Genomic DNA, 21953 nt, shown 5'->3' with positions numbered 1-21953 from the left:
GCTGTTTGTAGCCTGCTTGTGAAAAAACATGTGTATTCTTGTCTGTTCGGACTCACGCGCTTTCTCTCCCATGCACATGTGCACACAAGCGCATACATGTCCAGCATGACAAAGGGAGACTGGGACAAAGATTGCTGAAGTCACTGTCAGTCAGATCATGGTTTTAGCTTTCTGTATGTGTAATGGTATTTCTTCTGCGTGTTTCCTATGATCATGTTTCTTATTGATGCTTGAGAGCTCACACATTGACTGAGATCTGGTGCGTAAACACAAAGTAGAAAATTGGGTTTCTGTGTGGGAGCTGTTAATGTGAGTTGCCTCAATATTTGAGCAGTAGGTGCTGACAGCCTTTGGTTTAAATAATGTGTTATTATCTCTGAAGAAAGGTGTCTGAAGTGTTACTCAGCCAGTCGATACAAATTGAGTTCAACATCCTCTTGGTTTCCTCATTAAAGAAAACATCACCAACTTTGCAGGAGTCAATTAGTGATAATTAACAGGGGTACCACTGGACTGCTAGCAAGCTGGCCTGCCGTTTCTGCTCCAAAACTGCGCTCTGTGAAGTTTCAACAAGAGACAGAAGAGACCCTAACAAAAACTGAAGCACCAGGCATGAAACCTTGCCTCCTAAATCATGCCTACTCACAGCCATCTCTCAGGACATCAGTAGCCTAGAGCATCAGCTTCTCTGGTGGAGTTCCACCAGATCTCTTCATGTGCTGAAGAGTGATTTTTGTGCTTATGTTTTGTGTAAACAGCTTATCTCTGGGTTGTGTGTGAGGACTGAAAGCAAATCTCCAAAACAAATCCTGGGAATAATGGTTTTATTTTATTTTTTTTCTTTCCTTCTGGACCTCTAGGTTTTCCCCTTCCTGTGGCTGTGGTATCAAGTGCTCTCCGGTTCTTTTGAACCACTGTCTTTGAGGACAGTAAGAACAAAAAAACATTTCTCTGACCTCAGATAAACCTGTGATTCCTAAGAACAACAAATCTCTGTTAGGCCCTGAATCAAAGTTGAACTAGTCTTCCATGAGGGTAAAAAAAAAAAAAGATGACCAGCAGAACCAAGGCGCCTCTGCCATGGACTCTAGGCCAGGAGTCTTACAAGTTTATGTGTAATAAAATGAACCTGATGTAGTGAACTCAGAGCTATCATTAAAAAGTGGGCAATTGCCAGCAGTGTGGGACCTAATGTGAGGCTTTACACATAAGCAAGCCAACCTCCAAGATTACCACCAGCACCACCACCACCATTTCCCTCTAATAGCAGACTCAGTGCATATCAGAAATGGCAACTGCACTTGGAGGTGGTGTTTGTTAGAGTGATATGTCCAGATGGTAGGCTTCGGTCTGCTTTGTCCGTATGATAATAAACACCTGGTTTCATCTCTGCACCAAACTAAATTTATAGGAAAACATTAGCCACTTTAACCAGTTAGCAATTTGCATTAACTTCAACAATAGCCCTGTAACCAATCAGTAATGACTTTTTCTTCACCAGAAACCTGGAGTACTAAAAAATAAAAAGAAATATTATTTCACTGTTGGCTTCTATCCACTACCAGTATTAAAGTTAAAACCTTCCTGTTCAGTATTTTTGTCGTGCTATCTGCTTCAGCCAAATCAACAAACAAAACAGGCTATTGCCAAGAAATTTTATCTTTATGCAAATATGTGAAATAGAATTTCATTTACCTAACTCTGAGCAAGTGTTAAATTGTGAAAGCCTGTTTAAATACAATGAATGCGGTTGCAATATAGTTTCAGTCCAGGAGGACTGAAGCAGACTTTAAAGGAAATATTGAAAAGCACCATTGTTTATGCAGCAATTTCTTTTGCTGCAGCTCCGTCCTGATGGTACGTATGATTAGAAGACCTAGGGTGAGAAAAACAAACAAACAAATTAAAAAATGGTGAATATTTACCTAGGTCATCAGGGGACAAATATCATGTAATATGCAGGAATACTTATCCCTCTTTCTTACCAGTGCTAGTAGGTGAGACAGGTAAGTGACAGTTTACCCTTTTACAGTTGGATAGCTTGAAATTATTTATAAATCTGAATCACATCCAGATCCTAAATCTAGTACACAAATCGTTTTAAGGGACAATCTTTCAGTCTTTGTTCAAGAGAAGCCCTGGGCAGCTGGCAAAGCGAGAAACACTTCCTTCACAAGAATAGATTAAAGATGGCACCTTTGTTTTACAACAAACACTGTGGTACTTTGTGGATTATATTTATTTGTATGCTGGGGATGCTCTGTTACGCAGCCACAAGCCTACCTGTGCTGACTGGTTAATGGAGGCTTCCAGCTGCTGAGAGCTGCCCAGTGAGGTCTGACGGCTGGGATAAGCTGGTTCCTGAACTTTCTCTCCGTAATTTGTCTTTGCTAGGTGGCAGTGGTTGCCCACGCTGAGGCACTAGTAGATGTGCTCACCTTCTGGTCGGCCCACCTACACCTGATCCTCACTCTTGGTGTGGCACTGTACAGGATATGGTAATGTGATGGGAGATGGGTCTCACCTATCAGTTATCTGAGCATCAGTAAGGAGGATGAACAAGAAGAGATGGTACAATCCCTTTTTACTGATGGGAGGGACAGTGGCACGTCAAGATTAAGGAGTAGTTTTATCAAGGTACGTAGCTGAATTGCTCTCACCGAAGGGAGTAGGAGCTCTAAATCTGTTTATAAATCTAGCCCCAGATAACTTCTCTGAGGTGCAAAACTTATCTTGTGGCAAAAGAAAGTAACAAACTCTAACCTCTAACCTAGAGGTTTATCCTTTATCTCACAGTGACAGTTTTGAGTTAAAAATCATAGAATCATAGCATCATAGCTAGAATCTCCATCTCACCTATGACATCCCTAGGAAGCAGGTAGGGTCTCAGTTTTACCTGCATGGTCTGTCACCAGAGAAAAATCTGAAGCAGATTGAAGCAAACACTGATGTCTAGCTGAAAGCATGTCACATTTTGGAGTATTCCCAATTTTTTTTGTCATGTCATAGCTCAGTAACAGTTTTGGCAAAACCCACAGATTTTTCAAGCCTTTTTTCCATCATGTAGTGCAGAAATCTGCTTTGGCATTATCCACCTCAGCAGCAGGAAATGTGAGAATACTTGAGCAAATACGAACAGTCCATCATCTCCCTCAAGCCTTTATAAATTTATCTTCTGAACTGGGATTAGGAAAATTCTCCTAAAGTAAGCTAAACTATTGCTGTGATCCTTGAGAAAAGAACAACCATTAACCTATATGAACTTGTACACACCATTTAGTGCCCTGTTATTCCCCTCTCACATTCCATGTGCTATCACTTAGCAATTTCACTGGAAACTAAAACAATACCACCAGTGTGAGACACATTAACACTGGCTAATTGATGGGTCACTAGCAAAGAATTCACCTCTGGACGGAGTAGTTTTAATAGGCTTCCACAGAAACCTATTTATACTCCTATGTTGTTCAGTGCTTTTTGCATTGGGCAGAAAGAAAAAAACAATGCTGAAGTTGCTGACACACAAATATGGAATTAATAAGGAAAGACAAGGAAAAGCTACAAAAACAGCACACTGCACAAGCAAATAAACTATGTTTTCATATAGCCTAAGGCAAGTTCCTAAGTGTGTTAGGAATAAAGCCACTAAGCCATATGCACTATTTAGGGGAATCTGTTCAGAGAAGCAATGGATAAAACACAAGTCAGGGCCATGGTGGATAGTTAGATGACCATCACCACAGGTACAGGTTGAAGTACTACAGGATTGGGAGTTTCCATCCAACCCAGTAAAATGGCTGCAAATTAAAGGTAGAGACATTTTAATAGAATATTTTTTTTATTTTGAGCATATTTATATGAATATTATTTATAAGATGTAAGTAACTTGCATATTTAGAACAGCTAAGGTAAGTAATCATTAGATTAACTTTTGAAGGGATATGTTTTTCCCAAAGAATGTTGAGCTTTCAGATATTACTGGAAGTTCTTGTGTGTGTTTTTTTTAAATTCAGATAGACCACATTGAAGGCCGTCCTATACATTCTTATTTAGAAATCCACTAAAGAAAAGGAGTGTAGCTCAGGCCTTTTTTCTACTTCTGATGAGACAGGCTGTATTAAGAGCCCCCACTTTCCCGCCGCATCATAATGCAAGGTTATGAGCCATTGGAAACAGCACTTAATGTGGAACACATGTATCTGATAAAAAAAAAGTAAAGCTACAGCAATGTGGAACCTCATGCTGACATCTTTAAGAAGCCTCTTTAACTTCTCCAGCATCTCGGCTTTTTCACCTGTAATTAAATACTAATATTTGCCTGTCTTATGGCTATGTATATGACTTAAATTGTACTCTGTTCCTGACCCCTCTTTTGATGGTAAAATTCATCATTGAAGATTTTATTATGCCAAAACTGTGCACATATTATCAATAAAGTTAATCTTCTCATACTGCAATTACTTATTGCCTGTTGATCCTCTTGTGATGTAAATGACTGAAGCTGGATGGGCTGCACTACTCAGATGTGCAGAGGCACAGATCAGCCAGGCACGCAATAGCACTGAACACCTACAAAGACAGTACAAAAGAAGTAAGTTGTCAGATTTTTTTATGTAAGCTTGCAAAGTTTTTACAAGTGTGGCCTGTTTTTTCAAACCAAAAAATCTTATGTGCTCCCTCAGCCCTGACACAAAATACTAGATATCACTGAAGTTCTCTTGGCTTTAATTTGAACAGCTACAATGCAATCTGGGATTATCCTCTTTAGTCTGGGGATCTTTAGTCTGGAGAGTAATTTACAGGGCAGTGTGGAAGGTGATGGTGATTTAAAACCAGATCCTTACAGCAGTGATTCCCAAACTTCTTGGAGACCCCAGCGAAGACTGGAAAACTTTGGAATTGATCTTGTGTTTGAAAGAAAGCCAGTTTAGAAAGCACAGAAAATTACGCAAGCTGTTTGCAGACCATTGTGTATCCTTTCTTGGACCCATACTTTCCCACCTGAAGGTAGAGCTTGATAACTGCAGCTGGTTGTACCTAGGTGTGAAGCCAGAGGTCCTTGGAAAGTTATGACCAGTTGCCATTTTCTTTCTCAAATCCAGTGACGATTGTTGTGGTTGTCGGCTGTGTGTCCAACAAAGGAGAATAATCAGTATCAAATAAGAGAACAGGGACAAATAGGGAGAAATTAATATTTTTTTCAATAGGGTTATTCAGAGCTTTGGTAGAGCAGAAGCATCTAAAAATAGTTAGAAAAACTTTATTGAAGTTTTAGCTATGTCGCCCCTTGCCATTACCCTGTTCCCAGCTGAATGGATGGATCATTTATTCCCTAAAGAATATGGTAACCTTGGAGCTCTTTATAAACTCTGATCATATTCCCCTTGAGCCTTCTTTTTTCTTTTTCTTTTATTTTGTTGTAAGAATTACATAAATCACAGATATTGATTTTGTTTGTTAGACAGATAACATTGGAGGTTTAAAGAATAAGATGAGGTGTCAATCTAATTTCCAATGGGCAGATCGTTCCGAAAGCTCACCGAGGGGTGATGCTGCCACATAAAATGCAGTCACTAAAAGAATGTAATTTTAGCTTTATTTGATGGATCTTTTCTAATGGTATACAGTATGTCCTTAATTTGCCTCTCTGTAATGTGAAGTTGATATCCTTGAATAAGGAATTCAGAGGCAAGCATTTTAATTTTTTTTTTCCCCAATAGCACTCTTCTTTGTTGTGGAGACAATCAGTGTTAAAATCCAGACCTTAAAACACACTGTTTGTTGGATATCTGTAGTGACAAGATGTCAGTTTGGAATGCAGGTGTTCTTTAGTGAACAAACCATGAAAAGATCTACATGCAAAGCTTAATAATAATGTTAGAGACAGCGGGAAGGACAGCCAAGGATGTGAACTGAGATTTGTCTGTTACAGAGAAAAACTGTGGAAATTAATATGCCTTGAGTGTAAACAGAATCAAAGGATCACAAATGAAGTTCGGGGCAGAACAGGCAGAACAATGATGATTCAAGAGCTCTGAAAAGGCTGTTAAGAGGAAGAGGATGCCCCAAGCAATTACATTCTCAACAGGGAGTCCTCCTGAGATGTGCAGCCCTTTGGAGTAAGCCATTTAACTGCTCCTACCAAAGACTCGGGTGCCAATACATCTGTAAACGTCAAGCATGGAGAGGAACTCAGCCAGGAGCCACCCAACAAGCTTCTCGAAGCCCCTGGAGGATGTTGGTGGGCAGTTTTCCCAAAGGTGAGTGTAAAACACTGTAGTCAAATCCGATCTGCTGCATTGCAGTCAATGGCAACAAATGGTGGAAGGGCGGTGGTGCTGGAAATGACCGGCAGCAATATTTTCTACAGGCAGAAACAGACTTACAAAAATGAAAGGTGGCATTGGCACTTGGATCGAGTGAAGCTCTCGAGAGCAGCCGGAGGAGGCAGCCTGATACCGGGAACATAGAAGAGCGAAGGCTTTTTCCTCAACTGCTCTGTCCTGGCTCCCAGTCCTGAGAAAGTGACTTTCATCCTGACAACTAGGTAGGATTTTCGCACACAGGGTAGGACTGGTTGCAACGTAAAGCTGGTGGAGATCATGTGAGGTAGCTCCTAGCAGGGGGCTGATGCTTGCGGGCCAGGGGGGATGCTTTATCAGTCACCTTTCCCTTTGGCTTACAGAGACTGTTCATGTACTCTGGTTTGCAGAGCTGCCGAATGTCACGCAGGGAATCTGACAGCTTTCCTCCACCTGCCCACAGCCCAGCCTGACCTTCCGTTCATCTGGCTGTTCAGTACCGCTGTGCCGCGTTTGCTTTAGTCAGCTGCCAGGAACCCCCCTGTTGTTGGCTCTGCGGAGTCGTGCAGCCTTTCTGCTTCCTCCCTCCCTGCCCTGGCACGCCCTCCACATAGCTCCACGGCTGCGATGCACAAATAACAGTAGTCCTGAGAGAGACAGATGGGAACAGTCAGAAGCTGACGAGAAAGAGAGAGAAGGAATCAAATGCAGGAGGAAGGGGAGGAGACAGGAGCAGCCGATGCTCTTGAGGACCTCATGGGGTTGATGCATAGGGATTGATTACAAATTGCAGCCCCTGGACTGGGAGATGTTCAATCAGTTTCATTTGAGGTCAGTGAAAGATGCATCCAATATAAAAGTGGCCTCATATGGATTGAGCTGTACTTTGGACATGCCAGGTTTGGCCAAGGAGTCTCTGTCCATGCTTAGCTGGAACAGGCTCAGCATGTATGCAATTCTTGGCCCCTCTGGCAAAAGCAAGAGAGAGCTGTGGAACAGCCACATTTTAAAAAATAAAGGTCCAGGTTAGAGTTGTGACTGCACATGCAAGTTCTGCTCTGAGAGAAGATGATGGCAGAGACTACCAAGCCTCTTCCAGCAGAAGTTATGTTGATCATCAGTGGCAGGCAAACCAGAAAGAAGTCTCTCTCTGCCTCAAACTAGATAAGGGTGAAGACTGTGAGATTCAGTATGGGCTGGCTTTTTTCTTTACCTTTTCTCTCAAGAATGTGATGCGTAGCCAGATCGTGAAAAGTAGGCCAGACTGACCACATGTCTTACAATTGTGTTGTATCTGACTGACAGTCATGACATTACTTTTGTACTTTATAGCTTGTGACAACAAGAACTGGACTAATTGTTTACTCTGTTTCCAGTAGCTCCTATGTTGCTATTTAGATGGACACACACATTAGGTCAACATGACAATTAATTTTTACTAATCAAAATTATAAAAGTAGTTCTGAGACAAAAGCTGTTTTTTTTTTTTAAATACTTGGACTACTGAACAGTGGGGTACGATGGCACATCCTTCAGAAGAGATTATTTTTTTCTCAACCTGAATCAGTAAGATACAGTCTTATTTGCAGAAAATTATTGTTTCTGCACACCTTTGGTCTCTGTATCCTTCTTGCTTTATTCTGGAAAGCAACTAGTCACAAAGCCCCAAAGTTAAAATAAACATAATGGCTGCTCCTGCTGTTCTTTTGCAAATGTCAATAGATTTTTGTCTGGGCAAAGGCTGAATTATTGACCTTTGCGTTCAACATCACTGAAATCTCCCTCCTTCTTGCCACCCCCTCAGCCCTAAAGAACCCTTGGAATAATTATCCTATTTCTATCAGAAGTGTAAAAGATAAAAAAAGACTTCTTCCCTTACCCCAGTCTGTCAGATGCAATCTTCTAATTCCCAGTAACACTGCCAGAGAGAGCCAGCAGCATATAAGCAGCCAGGGCAAACCCCTTCATTTGCAAGCAGCCATATGGGACAACAGGGTAATGAGGGAGGTGGCCTGTGACTGATAGTTGCATGAGAATATTGCTGCCCTGATGGGTTAGGAGAAGATGAGTCATCAGTGCTGCATCACAGCTGGAAGAATTAAGGCCAAGGACAACTAGGAGTAGTTTCATCAACTTCAGATACATGTAAATCCAAGGAAGTCTTCCATGCTTGTGTTGGGGATGGGAGAGAATGTGCTTCACTGCACACAAAGAAGCAGGGAGGAGGGATGGGGAGGTGACTCAGCTCTACACACTTTGAGGATAGACTAAAAAGAGAAGGGAGGTGGGAGCCCAATGACTTTGTCAAACATGTCCTTATTATGGCAGTGTCAGCCAAACCCATGTTAGGGATTGCTGGGCACAATCTGAGCTGTAGCCTCACAGGTGAGATGACAGAGGAACAGATATCCAGATAAGCACATGGGGAAGCTTCTTCCAGACCTGTATTAATAAAGGAAAGAGTGAAGCAGTGCATCGCAAATCCTACAGCAGTGGCATCACAGTAGATTTTCCCTGGGTGTGGTTGCAGCAGCTGGAGGAGAAGCACATGAAGGTTTTTGAAGGAGCAGAAAAAGCAAAATCTTTTGTAGGAAAATGTCAGTTTTGAGAAACGATTTGACGCAGAAGTTTTGAAGTAGAGCAACAATTCTGTGTTGACTTAGGCTGGGTTTATTTCTATTTCTATTTTCTCAAATTATTTCAGCTCTGATATAATTTCTCTTTTCTTTCTTCAGGTATTGACTCTTCAGCTACCCAGCTGCATTTAAACTTGCATAGAAATATTTTTGTTTCAGTGTGACTGGTCAATCTTTTTGGATTTTGACCTATGTTTCCACTCCAAGGAGCATGCAGTCTTCAGATTTGCTCATTTTGCAAAAGAGGCCACTGTGGTGGGGTGGCAGCTGTCAGTTAGACTAAACTCAGTCTTTGAAATCAGTAATAGGCATACTCTGGATCTAAATATGTGGCAAAAGGAGCTGGGATTGCCAGTTTCTGTAGCTGACTCTCAGATGTTGGTAGTCGATCTGAAACAGTGAATACGCATTTATTTTATAATACAAACTCTATCCTTCCCTGAAGGGATGTAGAATGAAATTTAAGTATTAGGACTTATCTCACTTCCTAGGCAAAAATTTAATATAGCATTTATCTCACCTTCCAATGAGTGCTGCTGAAATGCTGTATTAATTTGGAAGATCACAACATGAGGCTGTTCACAAACAGCATTCTTCCATGTAAATGTTAGAAGAGAAAAAGAAAACAAAAAATGTAGCTGGAGGGTCTTGACCTTTCTTTTTTTATCTTGGTTGCTGAGTTCTTGTTACAAACCACCTTTGAGAAAGTCCGCAGATGAGTTGAGGTAGTACAGCCCTTACGCTGCAGTTAAGTAATACACTTTTAACTAAGCAGGTGCCTAGCTCAGTGCCAAGATATTAGCAACATGTGGAAGAGCAACTGTGGACCCTGAGCACTGAGGGAGCAGTAGAGGAATCACAACAGAGAATGATGATCAGCTTTCCTGGATTATTTTTCTGTGTCACAGTCATCATAGAATGGTTTGGGTTGGAAGGGACCTTAAAGATCATCTAGTTCCAACTCCTCTGCCATGAGCAGGGACACCCTCCACTACATCAAGTTGCTCAAAGTCTCATCCAGTCTGGCCTTAAACACTTCCAGGGATGGGGCATCCACAACTTCTCTGGGCAACCTGTTTCAGTGCCTCACCACCCTCAGAGTAAAAAATTTCTTCCTCATCTACCCTCTTTCAGTTTACATTACTCTTTGTCCTATCACGATACACCCTTATAAAAATTCCCTCTCCAGCTTTCTTGTAGGACCCCTTTAAGTAATGGAAGGCTGCTATAAGGTCTCCCTGGAGCCTTCTTTTCTCCAGGCTGAACAACCCCAACTCTCTCAGCCTCTCTTCATAGGAGAGGTGCTCCAGCCCTCAGATCATCTTTGTGACCCTCCTCTGGACTTGCTTCAACAGGTCCATGTCCTTCTTATGTTTGGGGCCCCAGAGTTGAACACAGTACTCCAGGCGGGGTCTCAAAAGAGAACCACTTCCCTTGACCTCCTGGCCATGGTTCTTTGGATGGAGCCCAGGATATGGTTAGCTTTGTGGGCTGTAATCACGTATTGCCAGCTCATGTTGAACCTCTCATCAACCAGCATCCCCAAGTCCACCCCCAGGCCCGCCTCTCAAGCCTGTCAAGGTCCCTCTGAATGGCATCCCTTCCCTCCAGCGTGCCCACAATACCACACAGCTTGGTGTCATCAGCAGACTTGCTGAGGGTGCACTCGATCCCATGGTCCATGTCACCGATGAAGCACCTGTCCCAATACTGACTCCTGAGGAATGCCACTCATCACTGGTCTCCACTTGGACATTGAGCTGTTGACCACAACTCCTTGAATGTGACCATGCAGCCAATTCCTTACCCACTGATGGGTCCATCCATCTAATTCATGTCTCTCCACTTTAGAGACAAGGATGTCGTGTGGGACAGTGTCAAATTCTTAATGCTAGTCAATAGCTGATAGTAAAAATAGTAGACAGTAACACATTTCTAGCAAGTGTTAGGGACTGGCCCAGAGACTATGTGTCACAGCTACTTCTGAAATATTTATCTATTTCAGTTTAGGATACAGTTTAGTGAAGGATGCAGTTACTAGTCATAACGCAAAGCCAAAAAGAGTAGCCACTTCAAAACACGCTTTTGGGAGATGTCAATGAACGACATGCATATCCCTTCCTTTCTCCATTCTGACATCTGTTTAGCTTAGGAAAAAAAAAAGGAAAAAAAAAAAAGAGAGAGGAATGAAAGATACACAAAAAGGAGGACATAGATGACTTCCACAAGCCTGGGTTTAAGATGACGACAAGGAGCTTTCTGTCTCTCACCCCTGTTTGGTCTGGGAAATGTTTCAGGGGAGAAGGTACCTATAGTTGGAGTAAATGCATAGACTGCATTCTCAGGAGGAATGATGTAGGGCTGTGGTAATGCAGCTGTAGTTTTCTGCTATACATGCATTCATCCTATACTGTGCCAAGCAACCAGGCAATAACAGCCACTCTCAGATCTCCCAGTCTTGGTCAAAATCATTCCTTTCAGAAACAGTGAATAATGCTAATTAAATAACATACTTTAATTCAAATATACATTTATTATACATACACATATTATTTTATAATGCTATAAGTTATGTAATATATTTTACAAGACCATACTGCACATTACATTGTAAATGATTTCGTACATAATTGTACATTATATATTTATCTGTGGTATAACATATTACAACTTCATACTGCATGAATGTAAAATTACAAAGAGATTAATAATTTAATTTTACAAATTGCCATCATTTATCAGTGTTCCCTAATCAACATTCCCTTGTCCAACACGTTTGAAATATACATTATTTTATTAATGGAATCAGCAGATACTGAAATGCTATTCTCTAGCCAGATCTGTTTTTACAGAAAGTTGTTGCTGTTAGGAAAAGGTTAGAGAAGACAACACTGGAGTAGGTGCCTAGCTTGGGTGAGTAAAAGGTACTGTTGCTCTGAGTGCAAGGACTGCTAGGAGAAGGGAGTGGAAGTAGCAGCAGCCAGAAAATCAAACCTTGGCATCTTCCTTCATGTTACCTATCTCAATTAACACTGTGATCACATTTGACATCACACCTTCCAAATGCTTCCTGTTTGCATGAGAGTAGGGTTCATAACCCTGTTACCTACCTTGTACTTAACCGTTGCTCACAAGCAACCTGTATCAGAGCACTGCTCGCTTCAGCCAGTTGGAAACACCAGCTGATGCACACAAGTCCGTCCTCTCATGTGCATGGCCATGGTCCTGCCTGCCCTCGCTGGCCCAAGCCTGTTTCTCCAAGACCCTCTTGCAAGAGGCTTTCTGGTCCTCACGGAAGCTACTGCGGCCCTCTTGCAGCAAAGTTGAGCACATAAGTGGCTTGTCAAAATACCAGACTAGGTTCTTGGCTGGGTGCAAGTGGGAAAGAGCACCATGGGGGCTCTGGAGGGAAAGGGGCAGGTGGAAATGCTGGCTGGTGTGCAGGAGGTGCTTCTGCAGCCTACCTGCCCATCTCAGAGCCGGCCCTCTGCAGCTCCAGTGGGCAGTTGTCAGGAACCCGCCATTTGCTCACTACTTTCTATCAACAGTCACAGCATTTGCTCTCGGCCTTGCCCAACTGCAATCATACTGCCCAGCCCCTCCGACAAATAAAGAGGAAATTAAACAGCTAGAGTATCTTGGCTTCAAATATCTGTGCTCTGAAATGAAAAGTTGAAGCATCGCCAGTGCCTTTCAGTAGTCAGTCATCCTCGTTCCCTGCAGATAGCAAAGCTTTTGTCCTTCTGATCAAGAGAAGCTACAAATCACTGCTCATTTGATCACAGCTTGAATCCTTGTTATGAAAACAAGAATAATCAATTAAAGCTTATTCTGCTGCATGCTGCTTTTTCATTTTTAATCATAGTTTTGTTTGCTACCCACTTATTTTAGCTTACCAGAAGGGTTACATACTCTGTTTTGTTGCAGTCTCAGAATGTTTCGTTCTGCTCACTATTCATAGAATCATAGAATCATAGAATCATAGAATCATAGAATCATAGAATGGTTAGGGCTGGAAGGGACCTTCAAAGGTCATCTAGTCCAACCCCCCTGCAAGGAACAGGGATATCTCCAACTAGATCAGGTTGCTCAGGGCCTCATCCAACCTGGCCTTGAACGTCTCCAGGGATGGAGCATCCACCACCTCTCTGGGCAACCTGTTCCAGTGTTCTACAACTCTCATGGTAAAAAATTTTTTCCTAATATCCAACCTGAATCTACCTCCCTCTATTTTAAAACCATTACCCCTTGTCCTATCACAACAAGCCCTCCTGAACTGCCTCTCCCCATCTTTCTTGTAGGCCCCCTTGAGGTACTGGAAGACCGCTATAAGGTCACCCCGGAGCCTCCTCTTCTCCAGGCTGAACAGCCCCAACTCTTTCAGCCTGTCCTCATAGGAAAGGTGCTCCAGCCCTCTTATCATCTTCATGGCCCTCCTCTGGACCCTCTCCAACTGGTCCATGTCCTTCTATGTTTGGGGCTCCAGAACTAGACGCAATACTCCAAGTGAGGTCTCACGAGGGCAGAGTAAAGGGGGAGAATCACCTCTCTCGACCTGCTGGCCACGCTCCTCTTGATGCAGCCCAGGACGCGGTTGGCCTTCTGGGCCGCAAGAGCACATTGGCGGCTCATATTGAGCTTCTCGTTCACCAGTACTCCCAAGTCCTTCTCCTCAGGGCTGCTCTCGATCCATTCTCTGCTCAGTCTGTATTTGTGCCTGGGATTGCCACGACCCAGATGTAGGACCTTGCACTTGGCCTGGTTAAACTTCATGAGGTTGGTACGGGCCCACCTCTCCAGCCTGTCGAGGTCCCTCTGGATGGCATCCCTCCCTTCCAGCGTGTCGACGGCACCACACAGCTTGGTGTCATCGGTGAACTTGCTGAGGGTGCACTCCATGCTACTGTCCACGTCACCGACAAAGATGTTGAGGAGGGCCGGGCCCAACACGGACCCCTGAGGGACGCCACTCGTGACCGGTCTCCACTTGGACATCGAGCCGTTGACCACTACTCTCTGAGTGCGGCCATTGAGCCAATTCCTTATCCACCGAGTGATCCATCCATCAAACCCATGCCTCTCTAGTTTAGAGAGAAGAATGTCGTGCGGGACAGTGTCAAAAGCTTTGCACAAGTCCAGGTAGATGACATCCGTTGGTCGACCCTTGTCCACCGATGCTGTCACCCCATCATAAAAGGCCACCAAGTTGGTCAGGCACGATCTGCCTTTGGTGAAGCCATGTTGGCTGTCACCCACCACCTCCTTGCTCCCCATGTGCCTTAGCATGGTTCCCAGGAGAATCTGCTCCATGACCTTGCCAGGCACGGAGGTGAGGCTGACCGGCCGGTAGTTGCCCGGGTCCTCCTTGTTCCCCTTTTTAAAAATGGAGGTTATGTTCCCTCTCTTCCAGTCATCGGGGACCTCGCCAGACCGCCACGACTTCTCAAATACAATGGCCAGTGGCTTGGCAACTTCATCTGCCAGTTCCTTCAGGACCCGCGGATGGATCTCATCAGGTCCCATGGACTTGTGCACCTTCAAGTTTCTCAGATGTTCCCGAACTTGCTCTTCAAGTACAGTGGGTGGTGGTTCATCCTCACAGTCCCTGCTAGTTCTTTCCACAGCTTGGGTGGTAATTTGTAATAATGTTCATATTTGAGCACGGAAGATGGGATAATCCTCCAACAATTTTTTTGATGGGACATGGTCTGAGATAATTTGCTTAGCCATTCCGTGGTGGGATGCCCCAGGTTACTGTTCACTGTAGAGCTAAAGATAAAAAAGACTGTAGTGCCCTTTGGCAAGGGCAATAGGGAACTTGTGTTAGCAACCGGGGTTTCTTTAGGAGTGCAGAAGTGAGGTTGGGGGTAGCATCAACATCCACTGCTTAATCAACCTGCCTGGCATTCCCAAATCAGTAAAAAAAAACCTTCAAATTTAATTGTCTTCCCAAAAAAAGGGTTTGTGTAAGCCTCTATCCAGTATTTTCCTCTCTTTTTCCGAGAATGAAGAGTGCAGAAAATGGAAAATACTTGCCAAAGCAAACTGAGTATATATTTGCCTTTCATAAAATGTGACGTGGTTTGCATGTGAATTGAAGCAGAGGTTCAGGTAAGCTCCTAATAGCAGGGTCTGCCCAGGGTTGCTCTGTACATCATACAGTAGACTATTGAGTAAGGCTGCTTGGGACTTCTTAAAAGAATACCTGAAACCTGGGCCATGTTCAAGCAGAGATTATATGATGACAACAGCCCTCCCTAGAAATATGGAGCCAGCTAGGGATAAATTGGAGTCAGGCAAAACTTACCAGCTTGAGTTAAGTTTCATTTTAGGGTTTATTGAAAACAGGAGTCAGAGAATAGTTACGATGGCTGCTGAAAAGCTGGTTTTGCTGTGGAAAACAAAATAAAAGGACTTTTGAGTGAAATTTCAGCTATTTATTTACAAGCATTCTGCTCCCTCTGCTCCACCTCCTCCCCCCAAAAAGGGAATCAAAATCATCTCAACAACAGAAATATTTATATTGGAAACTTTTGCCTGACAAAAATGGCTACTATTTTGTGAAAGCTGTGCATCTGGTGATTCATGCCCTCATCCTCCTCTGGTGGTGTAGTTATACGCAGTTATACTGCGTGTCCAGGTATATACCATAGCCTTCCGTCTTCTCAATGTACTACGGTGCAACTGCTGATGGAGACTTGAGGCATTTCAACTTCAGTTCCTGAGAGATACTTGATGGCAGGTCTGAGAAGACCTTTTTTTAGTATTCAGGTATTCACATTTTCTGGCAAAAGAAATATTTAATCTCTTGCTGAAAAGCAGGCTGTTATGACAGCAAAACCCAACTTTCTGCTAAAAAGAGTTCTGTAGGAAAATTTCAAATAAGCTGCAGGCCAGAGCTGTACAAAATAGGAGAAAAAAGAGTGTTTAGGACTGTGATCTGAAAGCATTGGATTTTCCACAGCCTGTCATAGAGTAAAATAATATGAAGTTTGGCATTTAAATCCATTCAGGATTTAGGTATCTTTGTTACAAGCTGAAATCCACTCACTGTAGGCTGCTAGAGTAAATAGCAGTTGTTTTTGCCAAATGCCATCTTTTGGGCATTTGTGTTTTGGTCTAATTTTAAGTCTATCTTAAATACTTGCCTTTATTTTTGTACTCTCTGCTATTGAATATGAACAGTATTTCATTTTAAGCTGCAAAGACAGTTCCTTGTGTCAATAGATAAACTCCCCCAAAAAGGTATTTCTATAAAGCAGAATTCTTAGTGTGGCTGTGCTTAAGGAAATTACTGGGAAATGCTGCATGCTCAGTATTTCTGAAAACAAGATTTTTTTAGATATTCGAATATGTGTTAAGGTGCTTAATACAAGGTTCTCATCCTTTAAAACCTGTTATTTGTTTTGTGAAAGAATCTTGTACTTACCTTGTTCTTTCTCTATAAAGTATTGATTCAAATCAAACTTAGAATCATAGAATGGTTTGGGTTGGAAGGGACCTCGAATATCATCTAGTTCCAATCCCCCTTTCATGGACAGGGACACCTTCCACTACATCAGGTTGCTCAAAGCCTCATCCAACCTGACCTTGAACACTTCCAGGGGTGGGGCAACCACATTCTCTCTGGGCAACATGTTCCAGTGCCTTGCCACCCTCTGAGTGAAAAATTTCTTCCTTATCTCTAATTGAAATCTGCCCTCTTTCAGTTTAAATCCATTGCCCCTTGTCCTATCACTACACACCCTTACAAAATCCCCTCTCCAGCTTTCTTGTAGACCCCTTTAAGTAATGGAAGGCTGCTATAAAATCTCCCCAGAGCCTTCTCTTCTTCAGGCTGAACAACCCCGACTCTCTCAGCCTGTCTTCATAGGAGAGGTGCTCCAGCCCTTGGATCATCTTCATGGCCCTCTTCTGGATGTGTTCCAACAGCTCCATGTCTTTCCTGTGCTGAAGACTCCAGCGCTAAATGCAGTACTCCAGGGAGGGTCTCGCAAGAGCAGAGTAGAGGAGCAGAATCACCTCCCTTGACCTCCTGGCCATGGTTCTTTGGGTGGAGCCCAGGATATGGATAGGTTTGTGGGCTGCAATCAAACATTGCCAGCTTGTGTTGAGCTTCTCATCAACCAACACCCACAAGTCCTTCTCCTCAGGGCTGCTCTCAGTCCATTCTCTGCCAAGCCTATACTTGTGCTTGGGATTGCCCTGACTCATGTGCAGGACCTTGCACTTGGCCTTGTTGAAGTTCATGAGGTTCTCACAGGCCCATCTCTCCAGCCTGTCAAGGTCCCTCTGGATGGCATCCCTTCCCTTCAACGTGTCCACAACACCACACAGCTTGGTGTCATAAGCAAACTTGCTGAGGGTGCACTTGATTCCACTGTCCATGTTGCCGACAAAGATGTTAAATAGCACTGGTCCCAGTACTGACCCCTGAGGAACACCACTCGTCACCAGCCTCCACGAGGACATTGAACTGTTGACTGCAACTCTTTGAGTGCAATCATGCAGCCAATTCCTTACCCACTGATTGGTCCGCCTGTCAAATCCATGTCTCTCCAATTTAGAGACAAGGACGTCATGTGTGACAGTGTCGAATGCTTTGCACAAGTCCAGGTGGATGATGTCAGTTTCTCTTTCCTTATCTACCAACATCTGTAACCATGTTGTAGAAGGCCACCAAATTTGTCAGGCACAATTTGCCTTTAATGAAGCCATGCTGACTGTCAAATCACCTCCTTATTTTCCATGTGCCTTAGCATAGTTGCCAGGAGGATCTGCTCTGTGATCTTGCCAGGCACAGAGGTGGGACTGTCTGGCCTGTAGTTGCCTAGGTCTTCTTTTTTTCCCTTTTTTAAAGATGTGGGCTACATTTCCCCTTTTCGAGTTGTTGGGAACTTCACCAGACTGCCACGACTTCTCAGATATGATGGATAATGGTTTAGCAATTTCATCTGCCAGTTCCCTTAGGACCCATGGATGCACCTCATTAGGTCCCTTGGACTTGCGCACCTTGAGGTTCTTTAGATGGTCTTGAACCTGATCTTCTCCTACAGTGATCGATTCTTCATTCTCCCAGTCCCTGCCTTTGCATTCTGTGACTTGTGTGGTACACCTAGAGTACTTGCCAGTGAAGACTGTGGCAAAAAAGTCATTGAGTACCTCAGCCTTCTCCATACCCTGGGTAACCAGCTCTCCCATTTCCTTCCCGAGAGGGTCCACATTTTCTGTAGTCCTCCTTTTATCACTGACATACCTAAGAAGGTTTTCTTGTTGCCCTTGATGTCCCTGGCCAGATGTAATTCTATCAGGGCTTTAGCTTTCCTAACCTGATCCCTGGCTGCTCGGCCAATTTCTCTGTATTCCTCCCAGACTATCTGTCCTTGCTTCCACCATCTGTAGGCTTTTCTTTATTGCTTGAGTTTGTCCAGGAGCTCCCTGTTGATCCATGCAAGCCTCCTAGCATTTTTGCCTGACTTTCTCTTTGTTGGGATGCACCACTCCTGAGCTTGGAAGAGGTGATCCTTGAATATTAACGAGATTTCTTGGGCCCTCTACCTCCTTGCCGCCCCAAGGATCTTGAACTCCACCATTGCATGGTCACTGCAGCCAAGGTTGCCCTTGAGCTTCACATTCATGAGCTTCACTCAATGAATTTTTTGCCTCAGTCTTCACTGATAAAGCCTCTTGTCTTACCACCCAAGCTGTGGAAAGAACTAGCAGGGACTGTGAGGATGAACCACCGCCCACTGTACTTGAAGAGCAGGTTCGGGAACATCTGAGGAACTTGAAGGCGCACAAGTCCATGGGACCTGATGAGATCCATCCGCGGGTCCTGAAGGAACTGGCAGATGAAGTTGCCAAACCACTGGCCATTGTATTTGAGAAGTCGTGGCGGTCTGGCGAGGTCCCCGATGACTGGAAGAGAGGGAACATAACCTCCATTTTTAAAAAGGGGAACAAGGAGGACCCGGGCAACTACCGGCCGGTCAGCCTCACCTCTGTGCCTGGCAAGGTCATGGAGCAGATTCTCCTGGGAACCATGCTAAGGCACATGGAGAGCAAGGAGGTGGTGGGTGACAGCCAACATGGTTTCACCAAAGGCAGATCGTGCCTGACCAACTTGGTGGCCTTTTATGATGGGGTGACAGCATCGGTGGACAAGGGTCGACCAACGGATGTCATCTACCTGGACTTGTGCAAAGCTTTTGACACTGTCCCGCACGACATTCTTCTCTCTAAACTAGAGAGGGATGGGTTTGATGGATGGACCACTCGGTGGATAAGGAATTGGCTCAATGGCCGCACTCAGAGAGTAGTGGTCAACGGCTCGATGTCCAAGTGGAGACCGGTCACGAGTGGCGTCCCTCAGGGGTCCGTGTTGGGCCCGGCCCTCTTCAACATCTTTGTCGGTGATGTGGACAGTGGCATGGAGTGCACCCTCAGCAAGTTCGCCGATGACACCAAGCTGTGTGGTGCCGTCGACACGCTGGAAGGGAGGGATGCCATCCAGAAGGACCTCGACAGGCTGGAGAGGTGGGCCCGTACCAACCTCATGAAGTTTAACCAGGCCAAGTGCAAGGTCCTACATCTGGGTCATGGCAATCCCAGGCACAAATACAGACTGGGCGGAGAATGGATTGAGAGCAGCCCTGAGGAGAAGGACTTGGGAGTACTGGTGGACAAGAAGCTCAATATGAGCCGGCAATGTGCTCTTGCGGCCCAGAAGGTCAACCGCGTCCTGGGCTGCATCAAGAGGAGCGTGGCCAGCAGGTCGAGAGAGGTGATTCTCCCCCTCTACTCTGCCCTCGTGAGACCTCAGTTGGAGTATTGCGTCCAGTTCTGGAGTCCCCAACATAAGAAGGACATGGACCAGTTGGAGAGGGTCCAGAGGAGGGCCACGAAGATGATAAGAGGGCTGGAGCACCTTTCCTATGAGGACACGCTGAAAGAGTTGGGGCTGTTCAGCCTGGAGAAGAGGAGGCTCCAGGGTGACCTTATAGCGGTCTTCCAGTACCTCAAGGGGGCCTACAAGAAAGATGGGGAGAGGCTGTTCAGGAGGGCCTGTTGTGATAGGACAAGGGGTAATGGTTTTAAAATAGAGGGAGGTAGATTCAGGTTGGATATTAGGAAAAAATTTTTTACCATGAGAGTTGTAGAACACTGGAACAGGTTGCCCAGAGAGGTGGTGGATGCTCCATCCCTGGAGACGTTCAAGGCCAGGTTGGATGAGGCCCTGAGCAACCTGATCTAGTTGGAGATATCCCTGTTCCTTGCAGGGGGGTTGGACTAGATGACCTTTGAAGGTCCCTTCCAGCCCTAACCATTCTATGATTCTATGATTCTATGATTCCCTGCCTCCCTGCGCCGCTGGGGGAGGTGGTAGAGCCGTGAAAAAAAGGAAAGGGGGGGAGGTGTTGTTTTTAAGATCTGGCTTTGTTTTCTTTTTTTATCCTCTCAAGTAACTGGTTTTGTTTCTTTTTATCCTTTCAAGTAACTGTTAATAAATTGTTTTGCTTTATTCCTAATCTGAGTCTGTTTTGCCCAGGACCATGGTTGGTGGGTGCTCCCTCTGTTCTTGTCTCGACTCTCAGTCCTTTTATTATATTTTTCTCCTCTCCACTTCACTGGGGAAGGAGTGAGAGAGTGGCTGTGTGGAGTTTAGTTGCCAGATCAGCCTAAACCACGACAGCATCTCTCCTTGTTGGTTCCTCTATCACTTGGGGAAGGAAGTTATTATCGACGCATTCCAGGAACCTCCTGGATTGCTTCTGACCTGCTGTGTTGTCTCTCCAACAGATATAAGGGTGGTTGGAGGCCCAGGGCTTGTGAATGTGAGGCTGCTCCTGTCTGTCTATAGAGGGCCTCAGCTGCTCAGTCTTCAAGGTTGGGTGGCCTGTAGCAGACTCCCACTATAATGTCACCTGTCCCTTCCCTGCCTTTAATCCTGACCCATAAGCTCTTGGTCAGGTTCTCATCCATCTCCAGGTGGAGCTCCATGCACTCCAGCAGGTCTTTGACATGGAGGATAACACCTCCTCATCTTTCCTGCCTGTCTTCCCTAAAAAGCCTGTATCCTTCCCTTCCAACACTCCAGTCATAGGAACCATCCCACAATGTCTCCATGATGCCAATACCAGCATAGCCCTGCAGGTGTGCACACACCTCTAACTCCTCTTGTTTATTCCCCATGCTACATGCGTTTGCGTAGAGACATTTAAGTTGAGCCCCTAACGAAGCTGACTTACTGGCTGGAGTGGCTGGAATTTTTTTCTGCTGCTCTTCAGGTGCTCTCAGCTTATCTTGATAATGCCTGATATTATCCCCCTCCTCTTTCAAGTCTAGTTTAAAGCCCTGTCAATGAGCCCCACTAGCTCATTAGCAAAGACTCTCTTCCTCCTTTGAGAAAGGTCAATCCCATCTGTTGCCAGAAAGCCTGGTGCCATGTAGGTCACCCCATTATCGAAAAACCTAAAATTGTGGTGATGACCCCAACCATGGAGTCATGTATTAATAGACTAGGCACGTCTGTTTCTTCCAGTGTCGCTGCCCACAACTGAAAGGAGAGAGGGAAAATGGCCTGTGCTCCAGATTCTCTTACCAGCAGTCCCAGGGCCCTGAAGCCTCTTGGTTTCTTCAAAATAAATTTTATTAATGCAAACACTGTTTTGGAAAATATTTGCAACTAATAAGGCAGGCTAAATAATAATAACAACAACCACAACAACAACAAAAAGCCTCCTGAGTCTGGAGCTTTACCTGTAAATCAGATGCAATCACTCAGATTTCCTTGTGGATGTCCTACTAAATATATGGATGAAAAGCTTGTATAAGAATTACTGTCTTAGTTAAATATGGATGGCTGTACATTTTAAAAGTTGAATTGCGTAGTTAGCTGTCTCCGAACAGGACATGAGCTTGGCTAGACAGGTACATTTATCTCCTGGCAAGACCGACTGTACATTGCTCTTACTTAGTTTTGATGTTGTCTGTTAAAATAGGACTACTTGAAAAT

This window comes from Tauraco erythrolophus, chromosome 3 (genome assembly GCF_009769465.1).
Source record: "Tauraco erythrolophus isolate bTauEry1 chromosome 3, bTauEry1.pri, whole genome shotgun sequence".
Classification (NCBI taxonomy): Eukaryota; Metazoa; Chordata; class Aves; order Musophagiformes; family Musophagidae; genus Tauraco; species Tauraco erythrolophus.
This window is presented reverse-complemented; position numbering follows the sequence as displayed.